The sequence below is a fragment of the Oncorhynchus masou genome, chromosome 12 (genome assembly GCF_036934945.1).
Source record: "Oncorhynchus masou masou isolate Uvic2021 chromosome 12, UVic_Omas_1.1, whole genome shotgun sequence".
Classification (NCBI taxonomy): Eukaryota; Metazoa; Chordata; class Actinopteri; order Salmoniformes; family Salmonidae; genus Oncorhynchus; species Oncorhynchus masou.
This window is the reverse complement of record NC_088223.1, coordinates 72,296,870-72,315,588: the sequence shown is the minus strand read 5'-3', so window position 1 is coordinate 72,315,588 and position 18,719 is coordinate 72,296,870. Positions and strand designations below refer to the sequence as shown.

At 43.4% G+C, this 18,719-nt stretch overlaps 1 pseudogene; it reads left to right on the top strand.

Annotated features, from left to right (window-relative positions):
* Window positions 1–18,719, top strand: part of LOC135549402 (probable ATP-dependent RNA helicase DDX10) — a 138,145-nt pseudogene that overhangs the window by 108,405 nt on the left and 11,021 nt on the right.

Sequence of the window (18,719 nt, the reverse complement as noted above, 5' to 3'; positions counted from 1 at the left end):
GGAGAATAGTTGGGTCAGGTTTTTTTTCTTCTGGTTATCTAGATCTCTGGTGCCCTCTTGAGGCATCAAACATAAGCTTAACGCATCAGATAAGCTCAGTGCATATAGTTGATTTGGCTAAAACACCTAGTGTGTGTATATATATATATATATATATATATATATATATATATATATATATGGAAAAATGCAAAATGCATGTAAAAAAATATATAATTTGGGCAATCGATTGGTTGAAAGAACAGACAACTTTCGGTCAACCAATATTTTCTGGGGTCGGGGACAGTCCTAGTTTTGTTATTTGTGTTCTTGCTGGGTTCCAGTTGTTGGGCTCGAGCTTAGTGACCATAACCGTGGTGGTTGGCTAGGCTGATAACTAGTTGGCTAACGTTAGCTGGTTGACTAGCTTGCTGGAAAGAAGTAGAATGTGCTCAACCAACGTGAGTAGAGGTGGATACTAAAAATGTGTAGACATCATTGGACAGGAAGAGGCTCAATGCTCACTCACTATTAAAAATGCATACTTTTATTAAACAAGTTTAAAAGATTGACGCTTCGGCCTTCAATGGCCTTCAGAATAATCACAAAATGAATATACAAGTTAATATAGGGCATGGGGAAGACAATTCGGGAGAACTCTCTTCAGCTGGTGGTGCTAATGAGAGACATTGTGGTAAACCATAAAGGTTGGTACTCAGGGTGTGCCGTGGTCAATGTCGCCACCTAGTGATGGAGTACAGAAGTGAAACCTGTAAACAACAATTAGAAAACTGGAAAGGCTTTTTTTTACAACTACAGTAGGTGTAATCTACATACAACCACTACTATACAATACATGTTGAATATGCTGTGTATTGAAAAATAAATTACAGAGCTAAGCAAAACTAGGGATAGCTTCCTAGCAAAGATAACTGCAAAAAGCTAACATTCTTTGATAACTGTCTAGAAAGCGTTATGTGTTTCCAAAACTTTGATTAACTTTAATGTAGTTGTAAGCTACTGTAGGTGTTGATAGCAATTGGCTGACTCATAGTGCTAACGTAACGTTAGCAGACTGGTAGGGCTAGAGTTAACAAACTGTTAGCGCTAGAGTTAGCAGGCTAGTAGGGCAATACATTCATAAGTATTTGCTTTTAAATTGGCTGGAAATTAAATTGAAACCAATAGACAAGGGTGCAAGTGATTTGTTTAAATTAAAAGATATTTCTGTTGGAGTTTTCATGTCTAAGGAACAGGCTGGCTTGCCGGGTTCTACATATTACATTACATCACCCCCCCCCCCGACATGTAAGGGAACTTTGCCTTGGGACTTTTGATGTGTATTCTAATGCAAATCTATGTGTTACATGTGGTTACGTTTATGCTCCCTAGGTTGACATAACGTGCTCCAGCAGTGTAGCCGTAGCGGACTATACTATGAAAAATGGATACGCTGAAATTAGGATCACTGGATGATGAACTCACTGTAGGTTAGCTTGCCTTTAATGTATGCCCAGTTCACCTGCATTTTAAAGCGTCACATACATTTGATGGTCTCCTTAATGTGAAGTGATTGCAGCATTTATTTAAATATTTATAGTCAATAGCTCTTGCCGGAGCCATTCTAAACTGGCACTAGGCATGGATTCTGCGCGTGCGTGTGTACACTGTCAGACATTTTCAACGATCGTGACATCCCAGGGGGTGCCTCTGAAGATGTGTGTGTGTTAAAGCAGCAGACACAGTAAAGGCTTGTACAAGAAGGCTGAGTGCACACACTTTCACACAAACACTTGGGAAATAAACATTGCATGATGTTGAATGTCAGCTTTTTACTTTGACCTTAACCAGTTAAATGTAATCTACATAGTTTCCTGAAGTAATTATTTATCATGAGGTTCATAAACAATAGTTAGTAATATTATGTATTTCCTATTCAACAAAACGGCTTGAAATGACTGGTTTCTAAATATTGTATAATCAAATTATAAAATGACTATGATTTCACCTTATAACTGTAAAATACGTATTTGTGGGTTTAGTGTCGTAAAATATGTGCATGTTTTCTAATGGTCTCTCTCGTTCAAACATCTGCCACCACCACTGTGAACATCAAACAGAGCTCTAGCTTCGCTTCCCAAACTCGTTAGGAACTCTCCTTTCATCTCATATTATTATTGTCAGTCTGAGTGTTTTTTGTTTCAAATCTCTGAATTATTGTACATTATATTATAGTGTTGTCCAAATGTGCTAGATTGACGAAACCACACTCTCCTGCTGTGCTACGATGTCAGGATTGCAGGCAAGTGCAGGTGGTGCAGGTGGTTTGTCAGGGGGTGATGTAGGGTACAGCTAGGAGTTGGACGGTCGGAAGAGCCAATGAAATGTTAGGAGGGACATCCCATATTCAAGTTGTGTCAGATTTCACATCCTACATCACACAGGCGGAAGATATATACTCCTTTGTCCTTGAGAACCGGGGATACCGCTCAATCCAAGCCATTCAAGACCGACAGCTAAGTGCAAAATGTCAGTCGGAACGGAGTTAACGTAGTGGAGCCCTGAAAGGATCTGAGGTACAGTGCAATTGGAGAATATTCAGACCCCTTCACTTTTTCCAAATTTTGTTACTTTACAGCCTTAATCTAAAATATATATATATTTTAAACATTCTCATCAGTCTATACGCAATACCACAAAGCGAAAACAGGTTTTTAGAAATGTTTGCGAATGTATTAAAAATAGATACGTTATTTACATACAGTTGAAGTCGGAAGTTTACATACACCTTAGCCAAATACATTTAAACTCAGTTTTTCACAATTCCTGACATTTAATCCTTGTAAAAATTCCCTGTCTTGGGTCAGTTAGGATCACCACTTTATTTTAAAATGTGAAATGTCAGAATAATAGTAGAGAGAATGATTTATTTCAGCTTTTATTTCTTTCATCACATTCGCATTGGGTCAGACGTTTACATACACTCAATTAGTATTTGGTAGCATTGCCTTTAAAATTGTTTAACTTGGGTCAAATGTTTCGGGTAGCCTTCCACAAGCTTTCCACAAAAAGTTGGGTGAATTTTGGCCCGTTCCTCCTGACAGAGCTGGTGTAACTGAGTCAGGTTTGTAGGCCTCTTTGCTCGCACACACTTTTTGCGACCAAGCTTTAACTTCCTGGCTGATGTTTTGAGATGTTGCTTCAATATATCCACATAATTTCCCTCCTCATGACGCCATCTATTTTGTGAAGTACACCATCCCCTCCTGCAGCAAAGCACCCCCACAACATGATGCTGCCACCCCTGTGCCTCACCGTTGGGATGGTGTTCTTTGGTTTGCAAGTCTCCCCCTTTTCCTCCAAACATAACAATGGCCAGTTCTATTTTTGTTTCATCAGACCAGAGGACATTTCTCCAAAAGTACGATCTTTGTCCCCATGTGCAGTTGCAAACCGTAGTCTGGCTTTTTTTTATGGCAGGTTCGGAACAGTGGCTTCTTCCTTGCTGAGCGGCCTTTCAGGTTATGTCGATATAGGACTCGTTTTACTGTGGATATAGATACTTTTGTACCTGTTTCCTCCAGCATCTTCACAAGGTCCTTTGCTGTTGTTCTGCTATTGATTTGCACTTTCGCACCAAAGTACATTCATCTCTAGGAGACAGAACGCGTTTCCTTCCTGAGCGGTATGACGGCTGCGTGGTCCCATGGTGTTTATACTTGCGTACTATTGTTTGTTCAGATGAACGTTGTACCTTCAGGCATTTGGAAATTGCTCCCACGGATGAACCAGACTTGTGGAGGTCTACAATTCTTTTTCTGAGGTCTTGGCTGATTTCTTTTGATTTTCCCCATGTTGTCAAGCAAAAGAGGCACTGATTTTGAATGTAGGCATTGAAATACATCCACAGGTACACCTCCAATTGACTCAAATTATGTCAATTAGTCTATCAGAAGCTTCTAAAGCCATGAGATCATTTTCTGGAATTGTCCAAGCTGTTTAAAGGCACAGTCAACATAATGTATGCTAACTGACCGTCTGGATTTGTGATCCAGTGAATTATAAGTGAAATACTGTCTGTAAACAACAACAAAAAATGACTTGTGTCATGCACAAAGCAGATGTCCTAACTGACTTGCCAAAACTATAGTTTATTAACAATACATTTTTGAAGTGGTTGAAAACTATTTTTAATGGCTCCAACCTAATTGTATGTAAACTTCCGACTTCAACTGTAAGTTGCTTTGAGACTCAAAATTGAGTTCAGGTGCATCCTGTTTCCATTGATCATCCTGGATTGGAGTCCACCTGTGTTAAATTCTATTTATTGGACATGATTTAGAAAGGCACACACCTGTCTATATAAGGTCCCACAGTTGACAGTGCATGTCAGAGCGAATACCAAGCCATGAGGTCGAAGGAATTGTCAGAGAGCTCCGTGACAGGATTGTGTCGAGGCTCAGATCTGGGGAAGGGTTCCAGAAAATGTCTGCAGCATTAAAGGTCCCCAAGAACACGGTTGCCTCCATCATTCTTAAATGGAAGACGTTTGGAACCACCGAGACTCTTCCTAGAACTTTCCGCCCGGTCAAACTGAGCAATCGGGGGAAAAAGGGCCTTGGTCAGGGACGTGACCAAGAACCCAATGGTCACGCTGACAGAGCTCCAATTCCTCTCTGGAGATGGTTGTCCTTCTGGAAGGTTCTCCCATCTCTGCAGCTCTCCACCAATCAGGCCTTTATGGTAGAGTGGCCAGACGGAAGCCACTCCTCAGTAAAAGGCACATGACAGTCCGCTTGCAGTTTGCCAAATGGCACATAAAGGACTCTCAGACCATGAGAAACAAGATTCTCTGTTCTGATGAAACCAAGATTGATCTCTTTGGCCTGAATGCCAAGTGTCACGTCTGGAGGAAACCTGGCAACATCCCTACGGTGAAGCATGGTGGTGTTTTGCAGGGACTGGGAGACTAGTCAGGATCGAGAGAAAGATGAATGGAGCAAGTACAGAGAGAGATCCTTAATGAAAACCTGCTCCAGAGCGTTCAGGACCTCAGACTGGAACGAAGGTTCACCTTCCAACAGGACAATGACCCTAAGCACACAGCCAAGACAATGTAGGAGTGGCTTCAGGACAAGTCTCTAAAAGTCCTTGAGTGGACCAACCAAAGCCCGGTCTTGAACCTGATCGAGCATCTCTGGAGAGACCTGAAAGTAGCTGTGCAGCAACGCTCCCCATCCAACCTGACAGAGCTTGAAAGGATCTGTAGAATGTGAGAAACTCCCCAAATACAGGTGTGCCAAGTTTGTAGCGTCCTACTCAAGACGACTCGAAGCTGTAATTGCTGCCAAAGGTGCTTCAACAAAGTAGTGAGTGAATTGTCTGAATACTTATGGAAATGTGATATTTCATTGTTTAGACATTTTTGCAAATTTAACAAAATGTGGACAACATCAAGAGGTCTGAAAACTTTCCAAATGCACTCTATAATATTATATATCCTGTTTCCATCCATATGCATGGCATGCCATATACTGTCAAATGTTAACACATTTCCAACTAAAGGTACTCTGAGTATTTCATTGAACATATTGTCTGTTATTTTCCACACAGTATCTGTAATATGCCTAAAAGGGTTTTCAGTTTCTAAGGAAACACTGGCTCCTCACTCAGCTAAATAAGGCATTCTTGTTATGATGAGTCCAGAAGTCTCCCTAGCGGGGGCTGAGATTGCACTGTGGCTGTATTGAACATCTGAGACTATACTGAAGATAATGATATGAAACCACGCACAGGCCTGCTTGGTGGTGTGGCGTTATGCTGCCAGTTCATCAGTAGATTTAGTTTATGATACTGTCAGCTTTGATTTTTTTGTAATTACTTATCTATTGAGCAAAGTGAATGAAACGATGCATGTTTGCTGATAATGTGTATGTTATGATCAGGTTAGGAAAAAAATACAGTACTCACCTGATTTCAAGAACTAGTGTTGGGACACAGTGGTACTGTGTGAGTCTCATTGAGTTCTCCCTGCTCTCTGTCAGGGGTTGGATTTCTTTCAGTCTCCCTGTCGTCAGCATGAGGCAGGGCCAACTCTTGTTTTTATTCTGTTCACATGGACAGGACTGTTCTTACCGCAAGTCTCTGTCAGCAGAATTTCAAATGAATCGCACGAAGCCAGGTTTCCAGACAGGATTGGTTTACAGCACAAACAGACATTGAATCTGTCTCCCTGCACAGCAAGACTTGCGGCGGGAAACAGCAGCTAATTCTAACCTATTCTAATATTAGATAAAGCAAAGATTAGATTTCCTGCCTAGATTCAAGAATTACTACAATAAAGTACCCGCCTCTTCCATTACCTCCCCCATTTTGTCGTCTCTGGGTAGAAAATGGGTATAGGAGTCGATAGGATATAGGAGTAGATAGTAGAGCAACGAAGCTAAAATGAAAAACCAATCAGTTATCACAGGCAGTTTGACATCATTCGTAACGATAAGTAGCCTATACTAGAGAGATGTGACGTTTTTAACTTAAATACGTTTGCTAATATGGGTGACTGTTAATGAGGGAATTGATGGCTACAACCATCAAACTAGTAGTAGAAGTTTAAAGGATAAAAATAAAAACCCAATGTAATAAACTACTATTTATCGTTATCGCATTATTTCAGGCACGTTATCGCAATATGGATTTTGGTCCATATCGCCCAGCTTTAATATATAGAATCTAAAGTACTGTAAGAAGAGGAAATACTATGGCATAATGTGTCTGTCTAAGCCTACACATGCGGCATGGCTATTGCTTCAATGTCATCCACTAAGCTTAGAAATCTGCCTTTCATTCTACTTCATGTGAATATCACTTGATTAAGTCAGCGAAGTACAATTAACTATTTACTTAGCTGTGCGTACCTTCCTAATATTGAGTTTTTACCAGCCTCATGTTGACCCAGCAGCATTGCTGTTCTTGACACAAACCGATGTGCTTGGCACCTACTACCATACCCTGTTCAAAGGCACTTAAATCTTATGTCTTGCCCATTCACACTCTGGCACATATCCTTGTCTAAATTGTCTCGAGGCTTAAAAATCTTTCTTTAACCTCTCCTCCCCTTCATCTACACTGATTTTGAAGTGGATATAACAAGTGGTATCAAAATGGATCATAGCTTTCACCTGGTTAGTCTGTCATGGAAAGAACAGGTGTCCTTAATGTTTTGTACATTGTGTATAACCACCAGAACGTAGGAAAATCCATACTGCAGGTTCTGTTTGGAAAGCTATGAAAGCTACAGCAATGCACTCCAGCATGACCCTCTGCTCATGACCCTCTGTTTTCTGCGGTAGCCTCTGGAGTGAAGCCGTTTTACCCGATTTGAAGTAACAGTCATGATACCTTTTGACCTTTTTCATTTTCAAACATTCTGTGGGTCGGTCTCATTCTCACATCAGACGGTCTGAGAAAGTCCATGGTTTTCTGGAAGCCATTAAGTCTGACTTGTCCGTGTGGGGTGAATAAGGCTCGTTGAACACTGAGATTAGAGACATGGACTCAGATATGTGGAACAAACAGCACCCTCTCATTATAATTGTCCATAGAGAAATCTACCACAGCCGTGTTTGTCCCAGATTCTTTCATAAGATGGGGGCTCTGTGTGTCTGAGAACCCAAGCTCATTAACAAGTGCGTTCCACTGGGCAGTTTCATCCATTTTAAGTAGATCAATTATTTCTCTCTCTGTACCTCTCCTCTCATTCCCTGCTTGCATTAAAGAGCACACAGTAAAAGTCCCTAGAACTTCCACTTGTTTTATTTGTAGCTTTTATTGTCCTCCATTTATGCATATAGGTTACATTGTGTGAGGGAGATCCACAGGTTATTAGTGACACACACACACACGACCAGAGTTGTTTTGTGCCCCCGATTCGGTCTTTACGATGCTCACATTACTAGGGTTACCTTTCTGCCGGTCTCTGTAAACCTCAATATCGAGCTGCGTTTATCTTTCTCCATCTTCTTTTAACCTACTCCTGCACCAGGTAGTTGGAGTATTTTCTTATCTTCTACTGTTTTATATCCCTCTGGCTATTATTTCTGTCCGCCCTGCAGTATTGCTACTTGCCAGCTTCAGACTTAATATTATTGCTGAGTTCATATAGGGGTGTGATTTTAGTGTGGTTTGGCAAGCGTTCACCTTGTGAAAGATAGCTTCCAGTAATTGGGTACACTGACATCGGTACCCATACATTACTCTGTATGGGGAATTTGTTTCTCCTCCTTGCCATGTTAATTCATCTATTCATTGATTGCATTGCCAATGCCAAGTGAAGCTGTTGACATCGCACGTGACTTGTGATTTTCCCACTCACCATTTACATCAGTACCTTTTTGATGTGTAAATTATTCGCTCAGTAAGAGCTTTTTCAAGACATCTGGCACAACATTCATCGGGTTTCATATAGTCTTAGCACAATTGGTTGATTTTCTTATTGAATCCAACACCTGTGTTATTTGAAGTAACTGTATTTTGTCCCGTTTGTCCCAGGAGCAGAAGTCTGAAGAGGAGGTGCTAGCTTACCTGGACGGTGCCGATGGAGAGGAGTTTGACCATAGCATGCTTCCCGACCCGGACAAACTATGCTCTGACTCAGAGGAAGATGATGACCAGAGCAGGTAAAAACTATAGGCTACTGTACCAGCTAGTTTTCAGGCTGAAACAGAATGTATGATAAACTAAAAGCTCCAGCCCGAGCATTTAAAATCACTTGACAATGCAGCCCTACCCATAAGGATTTTGTGACTAGTAGATTTGAAAGAACAGGCATCAATTCGACCAAGCCTAGATGTTTGGCTATCACTGTTACATGTCCAATCCTTTAAAAACTACCAGACAGAATCGAGAAGTCATGTGCTTGTGATCCAGCAATGGTCTGACATTTCTCAAGAAATCCATATTGGAAAACAATGAGCTGCTCAGCATTATTGGACCAGCAGTCTGTTGTAGCGAGGGATGTTTCCTTCGAGCATTCCTAGATTCATTAGATTTGCAATGTTGTATCTCTGCTCGTCTGCCTAGGGTTATTGGGATTTGGGGTGTAATTGACTCTGGAGCAGAACTATACCCTTTCCAGGAGGGAGGACTCCCTTGTAGCCCGCTGGCCGAGGCATTGATCGCTGGGCGTGCGGCAGCTAGGCTATAAAGTGTGTAATTAGAGAGAGATTAAAAGTGGCAGCAGAGGGTGAAGGGCAACGCAGCCTCTCGCTACAGGGCAATGCACCAAGGATTTAAAGGCAGAGAGGCAGGCAGTACGAGGCTTCTGGTTTTCTGCTCCACGTCTTCCTCTCTTTTCTCAGTGTCTTAGGTGTCTATTCCGGTGTATTGTCTTTGTGCTCTCGCTCTCTGACTTGATTCTACTTACCTTTCTCCGTCCCTTTTCCGTTTGCTTCCTCACATACACTTCTTTCTCTCTCTGCCTCTCTCCCCTGTGTGTGGAGGAGCAGGTGATGTTCATTCCATCTCCTCCTCCTCCTCCGTAAGCCCACTAGTCCATAGGGCTGGGGGCGAGAACAGATTTATGCTCCCCTGGCGTTCACTGCATGACTACGCTTGCCCGTTACCACGGAGATCTACCACTAGCCTGCCTGCCTCTCTCACCGGGATGCTGGTTTATACCAAGGAGGGGGTTCTCAGAACACCACCACTTATTTAATACCCTCACATTGACACCCCACTCCTCTCTCTCCCCTCCCTCTGCTTCTTTCCTCCAGTGTATATTACAACCACCTCCTAGTGCCTTCCCCTGGCAGATTTCCCCCCTGTGCAGAGTACCCCCCTGTGCTGTTGGTTTATGGCCTGACCATTGTTACAGCGCACCAAGGATGTACTGTATCCATTCCATATCCCTGCTCAGTCCATCCATGCCTGTATTGGCCTATTCTGACTCACTCCACTGATCATATCCTGTGGTGATGATGAATGACATGATGTAATTGACAGTCTCCCTGGCTGACGTAATCACTGAGTCATTTGATCGTGATCTCCAGGGCAACAGCCGGTGACATGAGTAGCAGCACCGTCAAGTATTTGGATGGATGAATGTCCCCAGGACAGCTCTAAGGCCAATTGGCTATACCTGGAAATAGATGATCATTAGCATGCTACTCGCTAACCATAGGGGTGCAATTGATTGATGCTCAGCCTTTAGCAGACCATATTACCCTCGTTTCTGACACTGTGTTAACTATCTATCACCACCACCAAAATCCGAATCACGTTATTCACCAAGTATAAAAATCAACTGTACTAGTTTCAGACTCTGGTTTTGTCCAGTCTTGTTTACCTTCTGGTAATATGGTAAAGTGCAGAAAAGAAAGACCTATCAAAGCTGCAGCTAGCTCAAAACAGAGCAGCACATCTAGCTCTTAACTGCACGTACAGAACTATCATCAACAACATGCATGCCAGTTTCTCCTGGTTGAGGGTTGATGAGAGTAACTGCTTCTCTCCTACAGTAGTTTTTATGAACAATATTATTGAAGAAAATTACAGATTGTTTGCATAATCAAGTAACATTCAGCTCAGACACCCATACATGCACCAGGGGTCTCTTCACAGTCCCGAAGTCCAAAACGAATTCACAGCAAGGCACAGTTTTATACAGAGTCATGATCACATGGAACTCCCTTCCATCTCCATTTACTCAAGCAAACAGCTAAATTACCTTTAAAAACTGATTAAACAAAAACACACACACAGGCACACTAACACACACAATCTACACACACATTATTCTTTAGACTTGTTTTTTGTACAGTGCCCTCCTGATTTATTGGCACCCTAGGTAAATACTGTATGAACAAAGAAGGCTATGAGGTTGTTATTTATCAACTTGATTTTACTCGAAATATCATATGAATCCAACCTTTTAATTGAGTTAAAATTGTTAAAAGAAAAACTTTCGTCATCAATAAATCATTATTTTATTCAAATACATACATGTCACAATTATTGGCACCACAGCATTTAGTATTTTGTGAACCCTCCTCTTGCCAAGATAACAGATCTGAGTCATCTGCTATAATGTTTGATGAGGTTGGAGGACACAAAGGACGTGATTTGAGATCATTCCTCCATACCGAAACGAGGGCGAGGCGGTATACTGTATTTTGCGATATACCGGTATTGACACACGGACCGGTTTGGGTTTTTACTTTACCTTCCATAACGGTATTTGAATGTTTAGTTTGTTAAATGTGATACGCCATGTGTAATGTCCATTTTTATAGTTTACTTCGCTACTTGAGTCATCTCTCCTCTCTCCATGCTGCTTTCCACACAGACCTAGCCGCCTCCGTCACTCAAGGAGCGCATTTGTTGTTCCTCGAGACACTTGCGTTCAGTCTGCATGGTCAATGCCGCACATGCAACAATGTTGGTGGTGTTTTCACATTGTTTCTTGTTAAATCCACTAGCATTCTATAATTACGCTCAGTTTGTAAGAAACACATCTGCAAACAGCTAGTTTGTCTTTTCTTAGCAAGTTGAGCCTAAATCTTGTTAGCTGCTAATGATAATAGCTAGTTAGTTAGCTATACATGTCAGAGCAAACGTAATTAGCTATGCAGCTTGATAAAACCATTGATGGTGTAGACCTAAATCAGCATGTTGTTTGTGCAACAGTATTTAATAAATCAAACAGGAATATGCAAAGCATGAATAGGTCACCTACATGAAGTAGTTAAGAGAACTTTCAATGTAGCCAAAGATTGTACGGTCCCCTAGGAAACACTTATTAACACTGTGGTTCCTAAAAAAATTAGGGGAAAAAAAGAACACTTTGGTTCCTACCCTGTCACAAGAACTCCTCCCTGGCATTTTCATTCGTTGTCATGTCAAACAACACTGTATTCTAACTATTTAATTAGAACAATCATCCTATTTCCATGATTCCAGCTAGTGTTGCACCAATATTACATTTTTGGCCAATACCGATATCCAATGTTTACCTTGCCAAAAAAATGTATACCAATAACCGATATTTACAATTTAAGCGGCCTTTTAAGCATTCTTGTGCAGTTAAAGTTAGAACACTGCGTCCGTGTGTGTGTTAAAATTAAGGCACTGCATCTCAGTGCAAGAGGCGTCACTACAGTTCCTGATTCGAATCCAGGCTGTAACACATCCGATTGTGATTGGGAGTCCCATAGGGCGGTGCACAATTGGCTCAGTGTCTTCCGGGTTTGGCCAGGGTACGCCGTCATTGTAAATAAGAATTTGTTCTTAACTGACTTGCCTAGTTAAGTAAAGGTTACACACACCACGCTGACCAAAGATGTACGTATGTCTCCATTACCAGTAAAACATAATCAAAACGTATTTATTTCACTTACTTGCAGTGCTGTTTCATTGTTCATTTGTTCAGTCGTTTCATTCTCAACCAGGATTTCTATGGAACGTCGTTTGGGTCTTTGTGTGTCAAAAAAGATACACGTCAAATAACACTGACGTGTCAAATAAGCTTGTTGACCTGAATATGACTGAACGTCACATCATAATTTAACGCGTTACTTAATTTGTTACATAGTTATTACACTATCACTTGTATTTCATATGTCACAATGATTATGATTTTTCAACACCGATACCAATACCGATTATTGGAGGACCAAAAAAAAAACCAATACCGATTAATCAGCCGATTTTTATTTATTTTTATTATATTGTTTTAATGTATTTATTTGTAATGACAATTACAACAATACTGAATTTACATTTATTTTAACTGAATATTATATATATATATATAACTGGTTAAATAAAGGTGAAAAATGTATTATATTAAAAGATATATATATATATATATATATATATATCAATAAAAATCAATTTAGCCTCAAATAAATAATGAAACATGTTCAATTTGGTTTAAATAATACAAAAACAAAGTTTTGGAAAAGTAAAAGTGCAATATGTGCCATGTAAAAAAGCTAACGTTTAAGTTCCTTGCTCAGAACATGAGAACATATTCAAGTTGGTGGTTCCTTTTAACGTGAGACTTCAATATTCCAAGGTAAGAGGTTTTAGGTTGTAGTTAATATAGTATTTTTTATTTTATTTTAATAATATATTTTTTTTTTATCTTTACCCCGTTTTCCCCCCAGTATCCAATTGTTTAGTAGCTACTATCTTGTCTCATCGCTACAACTCCCGTTACGGGCTCGGGAGAGACAAAGGTTGAAAGTCATGCGTCCAACCCGGAAGCCAACCGCACCAATGTGTTGGAGGAAACACTGTGCACCTGGCAACCTTGGTTAGCGCGCACTGCGCCCGGCCCGCCACATGAGTCGCTGGTGCGCGATGAGACAAGGATATCCCTACCGGCCAACCCCTCCCTAACCCGGACGACGCTGGGCCAATTGTGCGTCGCCCCACGGACAGAGCCTCTGGTGGCACAGCTGGCGCTGCAGTACAGCGCCCTTCACCACTGCGCCACCCAGGAGGCCTGGTTAATATAGTATTTATAGGACTATTTCTCTCTCTACCATTTGTATTTCATATACATTTGACTATTGGATGTTCTTATAAGCACTATAGTATTGCCAGTGTAAAAGTATAGCTTCTGTCCCTCTCCTCGCCCCAACCTGGGCTCGAACGAGGAACACATCGACAACAGCCACCCTCGAAGCAGCGTTACCCATGCAGAGCAAGGGGAATAACTACTCCAAGTCTCAGAGCGAGTGACGTGGGAAACGCTATGAGCGAGCACCCCGCTAACCCTGCTAACCTGTACGCTCTCGTTGGCTGGCCCTCGCTTCATACTCGTTGCCAAACCCACTGGCTCCATGTCATCTACAACATTTACATTTACATTTAAGTCATTTAGCAGAGCAGCGAACAGTTTTGACTGGGCTGAGCGGGAACTGTACTTCCTCAATGGTAGGGAGGCGAGCAGGCCAGAGGTGGATGAACGCAGTGCCCTTGCTTGGGTGTAGGGCCTGATCAGAGCCTGGAGGTACTGCGGTGCCGTTCCCCTCACAGCTCCGTAGGCAAGCACCATGGTCTTGTAGCGGATGCGAGCTTCAACTGGAAGCCAGTGGAGAGAGCGGAGGAGCGGGGTGACGTGAGAGAACTTGGGAAGGTTGAACACCAGACGGGCTGCGGCGTTCTGGATGAGTTGTAGGGGTTTAATGGCACAGGCAGGGAGCCCAGCCAACAGCGAGTTGCAGTAATCCAGACGGGAGATGACAAGTGCCTGGATTAGGACCTGCGCCGCTTCCTGTGTGTGAGGAGGGTCGTACTCTGCGGATGTTGTAGAGCATGAACCTACAGGAACGGGCCACCGCCATGATGTTGGTTGAGAACGACAGGGTGTTGTCCAGGATCACGCCAAGGTTCTTAGCGCTCTGGGAGGAGGACACAATGGAGTTGTCAACCGTGATGGCGAGATCATGGAACGGGCAGTCCTTCCCCGGGAGGAAGAGCAGCTCCGTCTTGCCGAGGTTCAGCTTGAGGTGGTGATCCGTCATCCACACTGATATGTCTGCCAGACATGCAGAGATGCGATTCGCCACCTGGTCATCAGAAGGGGAAAGGAGAAGATTAATTGTGTGTCGTCTGCATAGCAATGATAGGAGAGACCATGTGAGGTTATGACAGAGCCAAGTGACTTGGTGTATAGCGAGAATAGGAGAGGGCCTAGAACAGAGCCCTGGGGGACACCAGTGGTGAGAGCGCGTGGCGAGGAGACAGATTCTCGCCACGCCACCTGGTAGGAGCGACCTGTCAGGTAGGACGCAATCCAAGCGTGGGCCGCGCCGGAGATGCCCAACTCGGAGAGGGTGGAGAGGATGATCTGATGGTTCACAGTATCGAAGGCAGCCGATAGGTCTAGAAGGATGAGAGCAGAGGAGAGAGAGTTAGCTTTAGCAGTGCGGAGCGCCTCCGTGATACAGAGAAGAGCAGTCTCAGTTGAATGACTAGTCTTGAAACCTGACTGATTTGGATCAAGAAGGTCATTCTGAGAGAGATAGTGGGAGAGCTGGCCAAGGACGGCACGTTCAAGAGTTTTGGAGAGAAAAGAAAGAAGGGATACTGGTCTGTAGTTGTTGACATCGGAGGGATCGAGTGTAGGTTTTTTCAGAAGGGGTGCAACTCTCGCTCTCTTGAAGACGGAAGGGACGTAGCCAGCGGTCAGGGATGAGTTGATGAGCGAGGTGAGGTAAGGGAGAAGGTCCCCGGAAATGGTCTGGAGAAGAGAGGAGGGGATAGGGTCAAGCGGGCAGGTTGTTGGGCGGCCGGCCGTCACAAGAAGCGAGATTTCATCTGGAGAGAGAGGGGAGAGAAAGAGGTCAGAGCACAGGGTAGGGCAGTGTGAGCAGAACCAGCGGTGTCGTTTGACTTAGCAAACGAGGATCGGATGTCGTTGACCTTCTTTTCAAAATGGTTGACGAAGTCATCTGCAGAGAGGGAGGAGGGGGGAGGGGGAGGAGGATTCAGGAGGGAGGAGAAGGTGGCAAAGAGCTTCCTAGGGTTAGAGGCAGATGCTTGGAATTTAGAGTGGTAGAAAGTGGCTTTAGCAGCAGAGACAGAGGAGGAAAATGTAGAGAGGAGGGAGTGAAAGGATGCCAGGTCCGCAGGGAGGCGAGTTTTCCTCCATTTCCGCTCGGCTGCCCGGAGCTCTGTTCTGTGAGCTCGCAATGAGTCATCGAGCCACGGAGCGGGGAGGGGAGGACCGAGCCGGCCTGGAGGATAGGGGACATAGAGAGTCAAAGGATGCAGAAAGGGAAGAGAGGAGGGTTGAGGAGGCAGACTCAGGAGAAAGGTTGGAGAAGGTGAGCAGAGGGAAGAGATGATAGGATGGAAGAGGAGAGAGTAGCGGGGGAGAGAGAGCGAAGGTTGGGACGGCGCGATACCATCCGAGTAGGGGCAGTGTGGGAAGTGTTGGATGAGAGCGAGAGGGAAAAGGATACAAGGTAGTGGTCGGAGACTTGGAGGGGAGTTGCAATGAGGTTAGTGGAAGAACAGCATCTAGTAAAGATGAGGTCGAGTGTATTGCCTGCCTTGTGAGTAGGGGGAAGGTGAGAGGGTGAGGTCAAAGAGGAGAGGAGTGGAAAGAAGGAGGCAGAGAGGAATGAGTCAAAGGTAGACGTGGGGAGGTTAAAGTCGCCCAGGACTGTGAGAGGTGAGCCGTCCTCAGGAAAGGAGCTTATCAAGGCATCAAGCTCATTGATGAACTCTCCGAGGAACCTGGAGGGCGATAAATGATAAGGATGTTAAGCTTGAAAGGGCTGGTAACTGTGACAGCATGGAATTCAAAGGAGGCGATAGATAGATGGGTAAGGGGAGAGAGAGAATGAATGACCACTTGGGAGAGATGAGGATCCCGGTGCCACCACCCCGCTGACCAGAAGCTCTCGGGGTGTGCGAGAACACGTGGGCGGACGAAGAGAGAGCAGTAGGAGTAGCAGTGTTATCTGTGGTGATCCATGTTTCCGTCAGTGCCAGGAAGTCGAGGGACTGGAGGGAGGCATAGGCTGAGATGAACTCTGCCTTGTTGGCCGCAGATCGGCAGTTCCAGAGGCTACCGGAGACCAGGAACTCCACGTGGGTCGTGCGCGCTGGGACCACCAGATTAGGGTGGCCGCGGCACGCGGTGTGTGGAGCGTTTGTATGGTCTGTGCAGAGAGGAGAGAACAGGGATAGATAGACACATAGTTGACAGGGTACAGAAGAGGCTACGCTAATGCAAAGGAGATTGGAATGACAAGTGGACTACACGTCTCGAATGTTCAGAAAGTTAAGCTTACGTAGCAAGAATCTTATAGACTAAAATGATTGAAATGATACAGTACTGCTGGAGTAGGCTAGCTGGTAGTGGCTGCGATGTAGCTAACCTAGAAAATCGCTCTAGGCTAAACAATTGACTTAGATACAAAGACGGCTATGTAGCTAGCTAGCTACGATCAAACAAAACAAACCGTTGTACTGTAATAGTTACTACAGTGCTGCTATTCGGGGGCTAGCTGGCTAGCTACGTTAAGAGAACGACAATAGCTGGCCAGCTAACCTAGAAAATCGCTCTAGGCTACACAATTGTCTTAGATACAAAGACGGCTATGCAGCTAGCTAGCTACGATCAAACAAAACAAACCGTTGTACTGTAATAGTTACTACAGTGCTGCTATTCGGGGGCTAGCTGGCTAGCTACGTTGAAAGACCGACAATAGCTGGCCAGCTAACCTAGAAAATCGCTCTAGACTACACAATTGTCTTAGATACAAAGACGGCTATGTAGCTGGCTAGCTACGATCAAACAAATCAAACCGTTGTACTGTAATGAAGTGAAATGAAAAATGTGATACTACCTGTGGAGCGACGCGGAATGTTGACCGGGTAGTTGGAGTTCAATTCGGTAGAGGTTGGCTAGCTGTTGGCTAGCTAGCTAGCAGCATTTCCTACATTAAGGACGACAAATAGCTGGCTAGCTAACCTCGGTAAATTAAGATAATCACTCTAAGTCTACACACTCTAAACTGCACAATTATCTTGGATACGAAGACAGCGAAGACAACTATGTAGCTAGCTGACACTACGCTAATCGAGTCGTTCAGTTGAGTGTAATAGTTTCTACAGTGCTAGTGGACAGTGGATGTTAGCTAGCTGCTTAGCTAGCTGCTGGGCAGATACGTTAGGACGACGAAATACGATAATATGCAATTGTCGTTGATACAAAGACGGCTATGTAGCTAGCTAAGAAGAAATTGCTAAGATAAGACAAATCAAACCGTTGTACTATAACGAAATGTAATGAAATGTAATGAAAAGTTATACTACCTGCGGACCGAAGTGTAGATGCGACCGCTCGCTCCAACAAGACCCTGCTAGGTAAAGTCCCCCCTTATCTCAGCTCGCTGGTCACCATAGTATCTCCCACCTGTAGCACACGCTCCAGCAGGTATATCTCTCCAGTCACCCCCCAAAACCAATTCTTTCTTTGGCCGCCTCTCCTTCCAGTTCTCTGCTGCCAATGACTGGAACAAACTACAAAAATCTCTGAAACTGGAAACACTTATCTCCCTCACTAGCTTTAAGCACCAACTGTCAGAGCAGCTCACAGATTACTGCACCTGTACATAGCCCACCTATATTTTAGCCCAAACAACTACCTCTTTCCCTACTGTATTTAATTTTATTTATTTATTTAGCTCCTTTGCACCCCATTATTTTTATTTCTACTTTGCACATTCTTCCATTGCAAATCTACAATTCCAGTGTTTTACTTGCTATATTGTATTTACTTTGCCACCATGGCCTTTTTTTGCCTTTACGTCCCTTATCTCACCTCATTTGCTCACATCGTATATAGACTTGTTGATACTGTATTATTGACTGTATGTTTGTTTTACTCCATGTGTAACTCTGTGTCGTTGTATGTGTCGAACTGCTTTGCTTTATCTTGGCCAGGTCGCAATTGTAAATGAGAACTTGTTCTCAATTTGCCTACCTGGTTAAATAAAGGTGAAATAAAAATAAATAAAAAAACTAGCGAGCTATTTCAAATCGGTTACACCAACCATTAGGCTGATAGGCTTGAAGTTATAAACAGCGCTGTGCTTGCGAAGAGCTGCTGGCAAAACGCACGAAAGTGAATGAATGCTTTATCAAATCATAGACTTAATTATAACAGAACACACAGAAATACGAGCCTTTGGTCATTAATATGATCAAATCCGGAAACT